The sequence below is a fragment of the Erinaceus europaeus genome, chromosome 9 (assembly GCF_950295315.1).
Source record: "Erinaceus europaeus chromosome 9, mEriEur2.1, whole genome shotgun sequence".
Classification (NCBI taxonomy): domain Eukaryota; kingdom Metazoa; phylum Chordata; class Mammalia; order Eulipotyphla; family Erinaceidae; genus Erinaceus; species Erinaceus europaeus.
The window spans coordinates 93,008,034-93,024,294 of NC_080170.1; positions in this window are offsets into that span (position 1 = coordinate 93,008,034).

A 16,261-nucleotide genomic window follows, 5' to 3' on the forward strand; every position below is an offset into this window, starting at 1 on the left:
ACTATATAGCACTACTTAATCACTTATGAGATTCACACACACACAGGTGGGGACCCATGACTTGAACTCATATTCTTGCACATTGTATCAAGTAGGCGCAACCAGATGTGCTACCACTTTGCCCTATGTCCTATGTGTTAAAGATCACATTTTCCCCTCCAACTTTGGAAATCACTCAACTTGGAAATAATATATTCTAGAGATTTGCATAGAAATAATATCAGCTATCTATGCAAATCCAAACATAAATGCTTCCAAAAATCAACCATAAATAAAATTCAGGAGCACAGGAGAGGAAGAAACTGTAATAAACTATAAAACATAGGTCCCTAAAAATACTCAGATTCATTTTTGTTTTAGTCTTCCTTGCAATTGGGTTTGTATCATCAAAGATGTCCTTGAGGTTTAGGTGGGAAAGTGTCCCACCAATTTTTTTCTCTAAGTATTTGATAGTTTCTGGTCTAACATCCAGGTTCTTGATCCATTTGGAGTTGATTTTTGTTTCTGGTGAGATAAGGTGGTTCAATTTCATTCTTCTGCATGTTTCAACCCAGTTTTCCCAGCACCATTTATTAAAGAGAGCTTCCTTTCTCCATTTAATACTTTGGGCACCTTCATCAAAAATTAGATGTCCATAGGTGTGGAGGTTTAGTTCTGGGCTTTCAATTCTGTTGAAATCTTAATATAGATTAATACATATCTTATTAATACTATATTAATTTCCCATGTTTTGCATAATACAATATCATTTCCTGCTGAACCTAATAGGACACTAAGGTTTTTCCCAAATTCTTATACTATTTTCTATTACTCTGTTTTTATTTATCTGTTTTCTATTTGTCCCCCCAAAATGTTAGCAAATGGGTTAACTTTGAAAATTCCATTGTTAGGATTCGCTGTATCATACAAGACCTCACTACAATTTATGTTCTTTTGTGCTATTTTTCATATAGCTGTATCTTTTTAAAAATATATTTATTTATTCCCTTTTGTTGCCCTTGTTGTTTTATTGTTGTAGTCATTAATGTCATTAATTTTGGATAGGACAGAGAGAAATGGAGAGAGGAGAGGAAGACAGAGAGGGGTAGAGAAAGATAGACACTTGCAGACCTGCTTCACCTCTTGTGAAGTGGCTCCCTTGCAGGTGGATAGCTGGGGGCTCGAACCAGGATCCTTATGCCAGTCCTTGCACTCTGTGCCACTTTGCTTAACTTGCTGCGCTACCACCCAACTCCCCTGCTGTATCTTATAAAGTAATGCAATCAGCTTATGTTCTCCCTGGCCTAAGTTTTTTAAGAGATTTAATATTTCAAAGAGTAAGTCACTATTAGAAATGCATTAACAGTTTGAGCCCACTGTTGAATTCAATCTGATTACCACTTTGAAGTTTTAAGTGCTTAGATTGAAGGAACCATATACTCAGAGCTATGGTCTATGAAGCAAAAAGTTTGAGACATTTGATCCATTTTTCCCTCTCATATTAATTAAATAGTGATTTATGAGACTATAAGTTAATAAAAGTGTATATCAACACCCTTTCCACCACCAAAGGTCTGTGTCCTCCCCCCACCCTCACCGCCTCATCCCCCAGTAAAGCTGATCCTCTACCTTCACCCTCCACCCAGAGATTTTTCCTTTGATCCCCTACTCCAAACTCAGTCAGATCCTGCTTTGAATGTTCCTGTCTGTTCTTCTTTCTCAACTTCTGTTTATGAGTGGAATCATCCCATACTCATCTTTATCTTTCTGATTTAGCTCACTTAACATAATTCCTTTTAGCTCCATCCAAGGTGGGGCAGAGAAGGTGAGTTCATTGTTCTTAATAGGTGCATAGTATTCCATTGCGTATATATACCACAACTTTCTCAGCAATTCATCTGTTGTTGGGCCCCCGGTTTCCTTCCAGGTTTTAGCTATTATGAATTGTGCTGCTATGAATATAAGAGTAGACATATCTATTTGGTTGGGTGTTATGGAGTCCTTAGGATATATCCCTGGGAGAGAAATTACTGAGCCATATGGGAGGCCCATTTCGAGCCTCTTGAGGGATAAAGAATAGGAACGCTATCAAGGGAGGGCATGGGATACAGAGTTCTGGTAGTGGGAATTGTGTGGAAATATACCCCTCTTATCCCATAGACTTTTCAATATTTCCATTTTATAAATAAATATATATAAATAAAAAAGTAACAGCATCTGGCTTGTCTGATACATTATTTGTAATTTATTTAATGAAAAAAATACTCATATTAAATAAGTTTCCACAAAGTCAATAGATTCTCCATAGCTCAATTCATCCTACAAAACTCATAGACATCTTGCAGACGATATGCCTGTTTACCATCAATATATTTTTCAGAAACAGAGTGTCAATCAACATACTATAAGACACTTTTCCCTGATCTCTTAGTGTTTACTTACAAAGATTCAGTATACTTCTTCACTCCTTGAAGGTGTATTCAGGTCCATATACTAGATGCTGTACTAAGCACCAGAGCACAGAAGAAACTACAACAGACTTAGAATCTAGGTAGGAAAGTAATCATAAGGGACTTAATAGATTGTTACAGGGGGGTCTGACACTTTGTTGATGAGTATGGTACAACCTAGTGAAAAAGCACTCTTGAAGCATAATATAAACCAATGACACCTCAGTTTTAAGAAGTAATCACTACATTACCTATACACATGGACATACTGAGTACATTTATAAATCATGTATTTTATACATAGCGCTAAAAGAGAATCTAATAGGATTATTGATGTGTTTGGTTTTGTCTTAGTCTCCATGGGCACATTACATTAGTAGAAAACAACTAAACTAATTTAGATATGTTATTCTTTATTATATCTTCACCATGAAGATCTGAACCACAATGTTTGCTCTAACTTCCCATGGGTTTAGGATCATTCTGTTTAACAGAGATGACAAAAGCAAATATAAAGTTGAAGATTTCTGCTTTTCCATGTTAGTCATCAATATTATAATTTTGTCCCTAATCATCAGGCTGCTCTTTCATTGATTTTTTGCTTCAAATATAGCTATTTAAAAATGCATTTCTGACAGTCTTTGCACAGTTGTTCTAGTCTCAGATCAATTTGGATTTTAACACTTTGCTTACAAGCATCTTGGTTTAGTAAAAGCATGGCTTTGGTTTGCATTTGAATCCTTAAATACTTATGAGTTCTTTTGTCATAGTTAAATTTATTGCAGAACTATGAACTTCAGTTTCCTCATTTTTAAGTTTACAATAATAATTACTACTTTCAGTGCTTTGATAAAGATAAGATTAGATCACAGGATCCAATTATCTATTACTTCCTTCCCCTCAAGAAGCATGCTGTCCTCCACCTTTAAGAGCATGAGTTCCTGAACACTGAGGAATGGCTTGTGAGATAAACCTTAAAGTAATCATTATTTTATGGAATTAAGATAATGCTCGGGGCAGTGGAAATATCTAACAAATAATTGATATGCATTAATTTTACAGGTCCATGCTGTACATAGTATTTGTCCTCAACCTAACTGTGAGTTTTTAACAACAATGAATAAGCTTCTATTTCTTCTCTCTTCCATATAATGTCTTAGCACAAGATATCTAATAAACCAAGCAGGTGAGTATGCTGACCATTAATAACACTGGTGAAAATGTAAAAGAAATTCCATATTTGATAATATGCTATAGTGTAGTCAGAAAAAGAGTTCTTATCTTGTAAATACTAAAGTATATGCCTCTTTCTAGTTAAATACACGGTTTGTTCACAACTGTCATCTTAGTGGCATCTGTTTCAATGAATGTTGTGTCCACAGGTTTACAGTGCTACTATTGTGTTCCCTGTGCTCATAGAATGCATGAGGGTGGCTTATCTCTCCACACCAAATAAGTTCTGCTGGAATTTCTTACTGAATCAAAGTGTTCAGTTATTTTGATATATTCTGAACAATGGTAGATTTCATCAGACACCACTGGAATAATGTATAGAAGAGAAATTTTCAGTCATGTTAATAAAGACTGTTTCTCTATAGTAATGAATTCCAGACTCCAGGTGAGTTTACAGAGGAAGACAAATGAGAACTCTTACTTAGTCTACCACTGCGTGTAGTTCAAAGTAATATTGCAATCACATAAAAATGAGATCCAACAAATTAGTAAATGCTTCTCCAAAAGCATCAGAATAAGATCGCATAAACTATTTATTAACTAAATAAAACTTTTCTGGAACCCAATTACAATAATAGCGGTAGTTCCATTTTCTATTCACCAATGCCATGTTATTGTCCTGGTGTAGCAGACCATTGGATGATCTGTCCAGATTACCTCCAGTATACTTCACAATTCTTGTGTACCCATTCTAACTCCTGTGTCCTTTTATTTCTCTGTCTGTAACTGGCTTTTGAGAGCTATAAATTGTTAGCTTGTCCTACCTCTTTTGTACTTAAGACATTTACCTACAATTTTAAATATTTCTAAAAAAAAGACCATTTTAAATAAATTATAAGAATACATTTAACCTTATAATATAAAGACTATCACAATAGCATAAGAAGAGTTCCTTTTATCCACACAATAATGATCACAACTTCGTTACCAGCTGGAACTACCAGATGTTTCTATATTGTGACATTTTTTCTTTTATTTATAAAAAGGAAATACTGCCAACACCATAGGATAAAAAGGGGAACAACTCCACATCCCCTCCCTTGATAGCTTTCCTATTCTTTAACCCTCTGGGAGTATGGATCCAAGGTCATTGTGGGATACAGAAGGTGGAAGGCCTGTCTGAACATGGGCATTGACAGGTCAATCCATACTCCCAGCCTGTCTCTCTCTTTCTCTAGTGGGGTGGGGCACTCTGGGGAATCAGAGCTCCAGGACACACTGGTAGGTTTGTCTGTCCAGGGAAGTCTGGTTGGCATCATGCTAACATCTGGAACCCGGTGCTGAAAAGAGAGTTAATATACAAAGCCAAACAAACTGTTGACTAATCATGAACCTAAAGGCTGGAATAGTGCAGATGAAGAGTTGGGGGGCATGTCTCCGTTTTATAGATAGCTAGTAGGCATATTTTAGTTATATTCCAAAGGGCCTGTGGCTATACTTGTTTTTTGTTTTTTCTTCCCCTGAGCCTGAAATCTGAAATGCAGGTGGATCCAAGTTATTGTCTGGGGAGATGACGTCATGGCTGGAAAAAGGATCAGAAAGCTGGATCAGGGAAGATAGTAGCTCCCAAATATGGGAGAGGTATATAAATATTATTGCCCGTAACCCATTAATTTGTTCTGATCTGGGGCCCGTATTCAGCTTAGGAGCCTATGTGACCCTGTAGATCTGAACTCACATTCTGTGGTCATGAATAAAAATGTTCCAAGCTGCCCCAATATCAGGACCCGACCCATCTTCCTCAGGTGTAGCATAAACTATGTTGTCCAGACTCCTTTCGGAGGATGGAACATTCTCTATGTTCGTTGATCCAAGTTGAGGGCAAGGTCCTGTGGGGGCCCACAAAGAGGTCTATTGTGTTGTTCCTGATAGAGATGACTGGTAACAAGGCAAGAGGGATTTATTTGAGGTCTAGGCCCATCATGTCTGTTCGTGAATCTCAGGAATCCCTGAATAGGGCCCCAGCTGATGGGGTGGCCTGATAGTGACTAAAGAGTCATCTTTAAAGTATGCCAGTCTCTTGCCCTTATTCAGCTGTTGCAGTCTTTGCTTTGACAAGGTTAGCTTTGTAGTGAGTGAGAGAACTGTAATAGGAAGTAAGTGAAAAGGGCATCTAAGTCTAAGTAGACACTATTTCATTAGGAACTTTATACTGACTCACTGCAGACTATTGTGTACTTTTGCTTTCAGGTATATATTTTGCTCTAACTTATGGATACATGTGAACATATGCTCTATCTCATGGGACCTGGTCTATATCTAGGTTTGGGGACTTTGTTAGGAAGTGAACCACCTGGAATGTAACTAGAGAATCCTAAGAAAGGAAAGGTCTTACTAGAGTAATGTGGCTGAAGGCTTGATATTCCATGCCTGACATCTCCGGACACAGTCTGAAGTGAAGCATGCTGAGATGGTACTCGTTGCATTGATTAGCTTGGAATCAGCAGATGCATTATCATTTGGTATGAATGGAGAGAAGCATGTAGGAAAGTGAGCCCCACCCTAGAGGTTTTAGGACTGAGGGAAATATAGGCTCTACAGAGGGAGCAGGAGGTTCCTGCTGTCTAGGGTTTAAGAATGCAATAGATTGTTATTGCAATAATCCCAATATTTGGCAATTGTGTTAACTTTGAAATATCTCTTTGTTAGGATTTTTTGTATCATACACAACATTACCATAATTTATATCCTTTGACATTATTTGTATATAGCTGTGACACCAGTTACTTCTGTTCTCCCTGGTCTAAGTTTTTAAGACAGTCAACATAATCCTCCAAAGGGAGGCTAGAAAATATACTCTATGCTACACCTGAGGAAGATGGGTCGATATTGGGGCAGCTTGGAATCTTCCAATTTATGACCACAGAATGTGAGCACAGAGCCACAGGAATTCAGAGATCACATAGGCTCCTAAGCTGAATACGGGCCCCAGATCACATCAAATTGATGGGGTTTACAGTCAAAAATATGTATACACCTTTCCTATATTTGGGAACTACTCTCTTCCCTGATCCAGCTTTTTGGTCCTTCAGCCAGCCATGACATCACCTCCCCAAACAATAATTAGGATCTACCTGCATATCAGATTTCAGGCTCAGGCAAAAAAAAAAAAACACTAGGATAGCCACAGGCCCTTTGGAATATAAGTTAAATATGCCTACTAGCTATCTACAAAATGAAGGGCCCCCCAATTCTTCATCTGCACTATTCCAGCCCTTAGGTCCATGATTGGTTAACAATTTGTTTGGCACTGTATGTTAACTCTCTCTTCAACCACCAGGATCCAAAAGCTAGCATGATGCCGACCAGACTTACCTGGACAGACAATCCCACCAATGTGTCCTGGAGCTCCAATTCCCCAAAGCCCTTCCCCACTATGGAAAGAGAGAGACAGGCTTACATTCCCACCAGGTAGTGCAGAAGGATTCCTTTCTCCCCACAACCTCTCTAGCTTTTGTAGCTACTGTCCTTTTTGATGTATGCCACTCTCACAGGACTGAGGTGGTATCTCAATGTTGTCTTTATTTGCATTTCTCTAACTATCAGTGACCTGGAGCAATTTGTTAACCTTTTGGATCTCTTCTGTAGTGAATGTTCTGTTCATATCCTCTGCCCATTATTGTATGGGGTCATTTGCTTTTTTGTTCCTAAGTTTGCTGAGCTCTTTGTATATTTGGGTGATTAGTTTCTTGTCTGATGTATGGCATTGAAGATCTTCTCCCATTCTATTAGGGGTCTCTTTGTTTGTGTTATACTTTCTTTGGCTGTGCAGAAGCTTTTGAATTTGATGTAGTCCCATGGATTTGTTTAGTCTTCCTTGCAATTGGCTTTGTATCATCAAATATGTCCTTGAGGTTTAGGTGGGAAAGTGTTTCGACAATGTTTTCCTCTAAGTATTTGATAGTTTCTGGTCTACCATCCAGGTCCTTTATCCATTTGGAGTTGATTTTTGTTTCTGGTGAGATAAGGTGGTTCAATTTCATTCTTCTGCATGTTTCAACCCTGTTTTCCCAGCACCATTTATTGAAGAGAGCTTCCTTCCTCCACTTAGTGCTTTGGGCCCGTTTTTCAAAGATTAGATGTCCATAGGTGTGGGGGTTTAGTTCTGGGATTTCAATTCTATTCCACTGGTCTGTGTGCCTATTTTTGTTCCAGTACCTGGCTGCTTTGATGATGATGCCTTATAATAAAGTTTGAGGTCTGGGAGTGTGATGCCTCCATTTCTGTTTCTTTTCCTCAAGATTGTTTTGGCAATTTTAGGTGTTTTCTGGTTCCAGATAAATGACTGTAGTTTTTGTTCTATTCTCTTGAAGCTTGGTGGAACTTTGATGGGTATCACATTAAACTTGTATATGGCTCTGGGGAGAATATTTATTTTGATGATACTAATTCTTCCAATCCATGAGCATGGGATGTCTTTCCATTTCTTGGTATCAGTTTCTATTTCCTTGAATAGTGACTCATAGTTTTCAGTATACAAATCTTTCACTTCTTTGGTCAGCTTTATTCTTAGGTATTTTATTGATTTTGCTGCAACAGTGAATGGGCGTATTTCTGGATGTCCTCTCCTTCAGATTTGGTGTTTGCATAAAGGAATGCCACTGATTTTTGTACATTGATTTTATAGACTGACACCTTACTATACTGCCTAATAACTTCCAGTAGTTTTCTGCTGAATTCTCTAGGTTTTTCTATGTATACTATCATATCATCTGCAAATAGTGAGAGCTTGACTTCTTCCCTTCCGATCTATATTCCTTTGATTTCTTTATCTTGCCTGATTGCTATGGCAAGAACTACCAATACCATGTTGCAGAGTAATGATGATAATGAACAACCCTGTCTAGGCCCCGATCTGAGGGGGAATGTTTTCAGCTTCTGTCCATTGAGTATGATGTTGGCTGTAGGTTTGCTATATATGGACTCCACTATCTTGAGGAATTTCCCATCTATTCCCATTTTTTATAGTGTTTTGAGCATGAGGTGTTGGATTTTGTCAAAGGCTTTCTCTGCATCTGTTGAGATAATCATGTGGTGTTTGGTTTTGCTTTTATTGGTGTGGTGAATGGCATTGATTGACTTACATATGTTGAACCAACCTTGCATTCCTGTGATAAATCCCACTTGGTAGTGACAAACAATCTTTTTGATATACTGCTGTATCCAGTTAGTCAGAATTTTGTTTAATATTTTGGCATCTGTTCATCAGAGATATTGTTCTGTAGTTTTCCTTTCTTGTTCTGTCCCTATCTTCTTTTGTTATCAGGGTGATGTTGGCTTCATAGAAGATGGAAGGGAGTGTTCCTGTTTCTTCACTCTTGTGGAAAAGCTTTAAAAGTATAGGTATTGCAGGAGTCAGCGGTAGGGCAGTAGGTTAAGCGCAGGTGGCACAAAGTGAAAGGAACAGTGTAAGGATCCCAGTTTGAGCCCCCAGCCCATCTGCAGGGAAGCCACTTCACAAGCGGTGAAACAGTTCTGCAGGTGTCTATCTTTCTCTCCCCCTCTTGTGTTCCCCTCCTCTCTCCATTTCTCTCTGTCATATCCAACAACAATGACGTCAGTGACAACAACAATAATAACTACAATAATAAAACAAGGGCAACAAAAGGGAATAAATTTTAAAATATTTTTTTAAAAAGATGTATGGGTATTTGTTGTTAAAATTCTTAGGCTCTAGCCGGGTTAGCTTCACGGGCGGGTAACAGAGATGACCAGAGACATACGGCTGGGCAGGGAAGCTGTATTTCTTTATTCACGAACGATTCATAAACTAAGACAAACTAATCACCAAACAGAACTCTGCTGCCTCTTTCCCCGCAGCAGCGCCAAGCACTCTCTCTAACTCTGCCACTCTCCAACTCTGGAACTCTGGAACTCTGGAACTCTGGAACTCTGGCGGGGTTCCTAGGGGCGGGGCCAAGTGGGCACGCAAAACTAACTGGACTGATCCAATTCTCTTGGCGGGGGAGAACCAGAACAACCCAATGTAAAGCATACAACAGGTATTAACTGTTTCCTGAAGGTTTTGTAGAATTTGTTTGTAAAGCCATCTGTTCCAGGACTTTTGTTACTGGGAAGATTCTTAATAACTCTTTTGATTTCTTTGTCTATGCTTGGTGCATTTAGGTTTTGTGGTTCTTCTTGGTTCAGTTTTGGAAGGGCATATGTTTCTAGGAATTCTTCGATTTCTTCCAGTTCTCTAACTTGGTGGCATATAATTCTTCATAAAAGTTTCACATGATTTTCTGGATTTCTAGCTCAGCTATTTCAGCTTTCAGTTCTCTAATTTCCTCAAGGTAGCTAGTATTTTCCTTGAGGGTCTCATCTGTTATTTCCTTAATTCTGATAGGCTGCTTCTGGGGAGGTGGGTGGATTAGTTCAGAAATAATCAAGCCAAAGATTTTCCTTTCTTTGTCCTTTGGCCTCTGCCAGCCCAAGAGTGGGTTATAGAACTCTTTTTTGGTGTCACCCTGACCACCCCTTGTTTACCCTCCTACTAATGGCCCAGTATCCTAACCTATCCATAGAATCCCAGGTTGTAAGCTGCTTCTTTTTGGAGCTCACACCAGCTGTTGTTTCCAAGTCGTCATCTTGGCTCAGCCCCTGTTGTGGCATTTTAATTCAAAGCTATCAATTCTGCAATATCTTGATCTGGAGCTGTAGGAACTCTATACATTCATGCTTTATGACCAAGATATCAACTCTAGTCTGTAGTATCAACTTTAGTATCAACCAAGAGCAACTCTAGTCTGAAGTTTACAAATTCATTCAACAACTATATACAGTTTCTAGTTTAAAAGCTGACCTTAATCATCTATCTTGGTTTACACACACACACACACACACACACACACACACACACACACACACACACATTTCAATACCTAATTCAATGTGCTGCCTAGACCAACAAATATCTTTTAGAAGACACATAATACATGTTAGATAAAATGAATAAAATTACTAAGTAAATAAGCAAAAAGATTTAACAGGTCACTGCATCACTGTAACCATGTATCAGACACTGGATTATCAGGCTCTAAAAACACTACTATGTACAAAACCATTCAAAGACACTGCCCTCATTGAGTTTAAACTCCAGAAGAAAAAAAAAAGTGTCCTATATAAACAGAGAAGGAAAGAGTGAAAAAGCCAACTGAGTTCTGTAATTTATTTAAGAGGATTATGTTTTGTAGGGTTAAAGAAGATACAGTATCAAATCTAAGAGTCAAGGGAAAAATATCCTACCAAGATTGGTATTTGCCTCAATGGGTTGTGAAGCTATGGACACCAAAACCTGCACATGTATCATTAGTATGTCTGAATGTCACTACTGCCAGATGTATATATAAAAAGACTTGTCTTTACAAAGAGAGTTCTATTTTCAATAAGCTCCTCAAAATCATTGTATAGCAAATATTCATGCAAAGAATCATCTCTAATCAGTTTTGTAACTTATCTTTATGATTTACTTAGTGTAAGGTGAATCTGAAATATGGTTAAATAATAATGTAGTGAGTTGTTAGAGCCAGGAATTAGAGGAAAGCTTATAGTGAGTTTCAGCAAAGGATAAGAGCATTTGGCTCCTTCCCCAAGAGGCATTTCCTACTCATCCGTTTACGAGTATGAGTTCCTGCATATTGTGGAATAACTTGCTAGGATCAAGCTGAATATCAATGTTATTTTGTAGGATTATAAGAATTTTATGACAAAATAAAGAACCCCATTTAATTCTATTAACTGTTTAGTAAAAAATAATATTAAGTATAACACTGTGGGAATTTTTTCTTTCAGTTTCTGTGTAGCTGCAGTAGCAAGCCTAAACACAATTTTATTCATTCTTGGAATATTCCTGGCTTCAAGGATCATGGGCTGTCTCCAGAGCCCTACCCTACAAAGGAAATATATAGAAACAGGCTGAGAGTATGGATTGGCTGGCCAACATCTTTGTCCATCAGAGAGGCAATTACAGAAACCAGAACTACTTCCTTCTACACCCCAATAATAACTTTGATCTAGCCAGAAACTTTTGTATTTGCCCCATCACTGAGAAAGAAGAAAATCTGGCATTATTTACCTCTCTGAGAGGCAGGGGGGAAAAAAAGGACACTTAGAAGTGGTAATAGGTGTAGATGTGGCTTAAAAAAGAAGTAAAAATGGGGCCTTAGAAATGAATAAAAATGTGCATCAGCTTCCACATAGGGTCAGCCATCTTTGCCCAAATGACCCATGTGTTTTATCTGGTGCATGCCTTCTAATTCCCATGATAAAATTTTAAAATATTGAGGGGGGGGAAATCTGAAGAATACTTAGAGTTAGAGGGGAAAGAAGACTTTAGTAATGGAATAAAGAATCACTAATTTGAGTCTTACAAACTCAAAAGGAGGAGGAGGAAGAACAGAAGGGAGAGAAGAAGAAAACGGAGGAAGAGAACAAGAGGAGAAAGGAGAAAAGGAGAAAGAAGTCATCATCATGGAATATATTCAATGAAGTACTACTCATCAGTTTAAAAAAGACTATAGTGTGTCCTTTGGGACTAAATGAATGAAACTGGCAATGATTATGCTGAGTCAAGTAAGGAAGTGAAGGACACCTATGGAATGATCATTTAAATGTGGAATGTAAATAACTGAAGCACATGGATTTGAAAGACTATGTGATATATATATATATGGATGACCTTGGAGAAACTATAGTGGTGACCATTGGGGGGGCACAGAACTTTGTTGGTAGACTGTAATTATACCCCTATTATCTTATAATCTTGTACATGACTATTAAATCATTAATAAAAATATGTTAAAAGAAAAAAGGAATTCTGATCCATAATCCCAAAGATAGAAATATTAAGGGAAGATGATTAGAGGACTTCTTCTTCTAGAGTTTGCCCTTCTTCCGTAGCCAGTCAACAGCGTCAGGTTGAAAGCTGTCAGGAGCTGCTTGTTGCTGGCTTTGAAAGTGACTGGGATCCATGTGGATTCAGTCGGCTAGGAAGGATCGTCAGTTTCCCCAATGAATGGGTACTCACGGGATGCACCACGAGAAGATCGATCCAATGCATCTCGATTAGAGGACTCTGAACCCCAGTTACACTAGAACATCTTGTGAGGACACTAAGAGGCAAGAGAATCTGGAGAACACTCGTGGAAGTCAGGTGCTGTTTCTCCTGAGAAGACAGAGGAAAAAGGAAGGACACCCATAAGTTGTAATAGGTATAGGCATACCTTAGAAAGGATGTGAAGGCACGGCTTTAGGAATAAGTAAAAATGGGTAACAATTTCCACATGGGGTCATGTGGAAATTGCTCAAATGGCCCGTGTGCTTCTGTGGTACAAGCCTTCTCATTTTCCTAATTAAAAGTTTAAATTTTGAGGGTGGAGGAAAACTTAGAATTGGGGGGGAAGCCTTTAACAATAGAATAAAAACACTAATTTGAGTCTTATAAATACAGCAAAAGCAGAAGTAGTAGTCATGGAATATACACTCAACAGAGTAGTACACAACAGTTAAAAAATATAAATATTATCTCATTTGGGACTAAACTTCTAGTACTAGCAATGATTAATAAAGTTAGTAAGGAAGTGAAACTATGTGATTATTTCACTCATATGTGGAATACAGAGAACTGAAACACATGAACTTGAAAGAAAGAAAAATACATACATATATAGTTAGCCCACATCTATGATCTTGGGAGAACTATAATGGTTCCATCAGAGGGTGTAGTGGTGGTACAGAATGTTGGTGGTAGTAGTAGTGTGGAATTATATCTCTATGATCTTATAATCTTATAAATCACTAATATATAAATGGGCATGTGATAACTTAAGTAAAAACACTGCAAATCCCTTACACTGTGATAGCTCTATTGTAAAAAAGTAGAAATGGCTAAAGCAACTCTTTTATAAACTTACTAAAAGTAATTCAAGCTAGATAACTAAGGTGAGCTTTTAATATAGAAACTATATATAGCTGTTGAAAAAAATTGCATTTTAGATAAGAAATTCTCAGTTGTCTTGGTCATCAAACATAAAAACCATGATACAGATTATGCTATCCATCTTCTTGGAGACTCTGGAAAATGATCTACTTTTTGATATGTCAAAAGCAAACATAACTTTTATCTGTACAACATAAGAGAAAGTCAAAGAAAATCTCTGGTCACTTCTTGTGTTCTCATTAGAGACTGTTCTGTATGGTCTTCTGCTGTCTCTACCACTTACTGGATCTCTACCCACCATGAGTAATACATGTGGCAGGTTCTGTATAGTGTAAGAGAATGTAGGCATTAGAGTCAGAAATGATAACTAAAATTCTAACATGGTTATATGGGAGTGGCACAATGGTGAACACTTAAGCACTCATATATGAATTCCCTAGTCTATGAAAAAATCAGATTGTTAAAAGTTAAATATAACTTCACATGAATTTTTTTCATGATCACAAGGCAGGTATCTAACAATATTAAAATAAATACAAAGTTGTCTTCCTCTCGTCATTAAGGAATGATCATTAAGGAACAAAAAGGGTATTTGTACAGTTATTCTGCTTGGCATGTGCTCACCAAATTTTTCTAGCTTTCCTCTCCTTACTTTCAAATTACAGAATTGTTGATTGAAATCTTCCCCATTACTAACACAATCTATTTTATACAAATGTCTTACTATCCAGAGCATTTTTTCCCTTTCAACTATACTTTATAGGACAAAGATAAATTGAGAAGGGAGGGGATGTAGGAAGGGAAAAAGAAAGACATCTCCAGACGTGCTTCACTGATCCTGAAGTATCCCCCATATAGGTGGGAAGCAGGGGCTTAAACCCAGGTCCTTGCCCATGGTGATATATGTTACTTAACTGGATGTGCCACTGCCCTGCCCCAAAATACTAAAATTCTAAGCTAAACATTGAATATTCAACATTCTCAACAGACAAATGTGGACAGAAAGTCAGAGAGATAAGATATTCAATAGGTGAAGTAACTGTATTGCCATGCACATATCAAATCCCCATTTGAACTCTAGCACTACCGCATGAGAAAATGTAGTAATAATAGAGGAATTTTCAGTTCTGTGATGCCTCCCCTCTTCTTTGGCTCTCTATCTAAATTTAAAAAACCAAAAGTGGTGAAAGTATGCATATATATAAGACCCTTGGCTCCAACAAAAAAAATTTGACTGACTAAAAATAGAAAATGTTTCATTAAAATGACTATCAAAATCAGCTATCACAAATGATATGCCACAGAACTGTACCTTGTACCTGAAACATATGGAGAAACATTTATACAAGCAGTGAGTAAGCAGGCACTAGAATCTCTCTAAAATGTTATGAGTTTGTTGCTGTTCTCTAAGAAGTGAGAAGGTTATGCTGAAATTCAAGGTGGTCTGAATCCACTTATAGTGTCTTAAGTTGATGGGATAATACCAGTAATGATAGCAACTATCCAGTGATTCCTTAAGCCCACTTTTCCAAGAAGGTTACCCAAAAGCTTATTTCTTAACAACTTATTGGTAAGGAACTAGAAAGTACCATACACAGGAATGTATTATAAATTGGTCACAGTTCTGTAGCAAGGTTTACTTACTGTTCAGTCTCCTTCAGAGAGGTATATAAGACCATAGCAAAACGATATGAAAATAAATTTGTTATGGCTTCACTCCTGGCTTATTAGTCTGCCACCAAGTTCCAGATGCTACCATGATGCCGGCCTGACTTCCATGGGCAGATGACCCCACCAATATATCCTGGAACCCTACCTCTCCAGATCCCTGGCCCACTAGGGAAAGAGAGAGGCAGGCTGGGAGTATGGATCAACCTGCCAATGCCCATGTTCAGCAGAGAAGTAATTACAGAAGCCAAAGCTTCCACCTTCTGCACCCCATAATGATCCTGGGTCCATACTCCAGAGGGATAAAGAATAGGAAAGCTTTCAATGGAGGGGATGGGATACAGTGCTGGGAAGTGTGTGGAATTGTATCCCTCTTATCTTATCTTATGGTCTTGTCAATATTTTTATTTTATGAATAAATAAAAACATAGATAAAAGTGGAAAGACTTTCACTTTAAGGTTTATATTTTCCCCTAACTTATGGATACGCATGCACATGTACCCTATCCCTTGGGCCCTGGTCTATCTCTAGGTTCTTTAATTTTATTTGGAAGTATGCCACCTGAAATGGACCTAGGGAGTCCTATGAGATAGGAAAGATCTCACCAGAGAATTGGATCTGGATCTGAATTGACATCCTAGGCCTAGCATCTCTGGACACAGTCCAAAGTGAAACATGTCAAGATGGTACTGGTTGCACTGATTTGGACGAAGTTAGAAGATGCAGTAACAATGATAGGACCTGCACCCACTCCCTTTTCATCTTTCCTATTATTTTCTCTTTTTTCCATATTTTTTAAAAATTTTATTAGTGATTTAATATTGATTCACAAAATAAGATGTGAACAGTAGTATAATTCCATACCATCCCACCACCAGAGTTCTGAATCCCTAAACCCTCCATTACAAGCCACTGCAGTTCTCCTAAGGTTGCAGACATGGTTTAACTATCATCTCTACAACTATCTGTCTACATTTGTACATAGCCTTC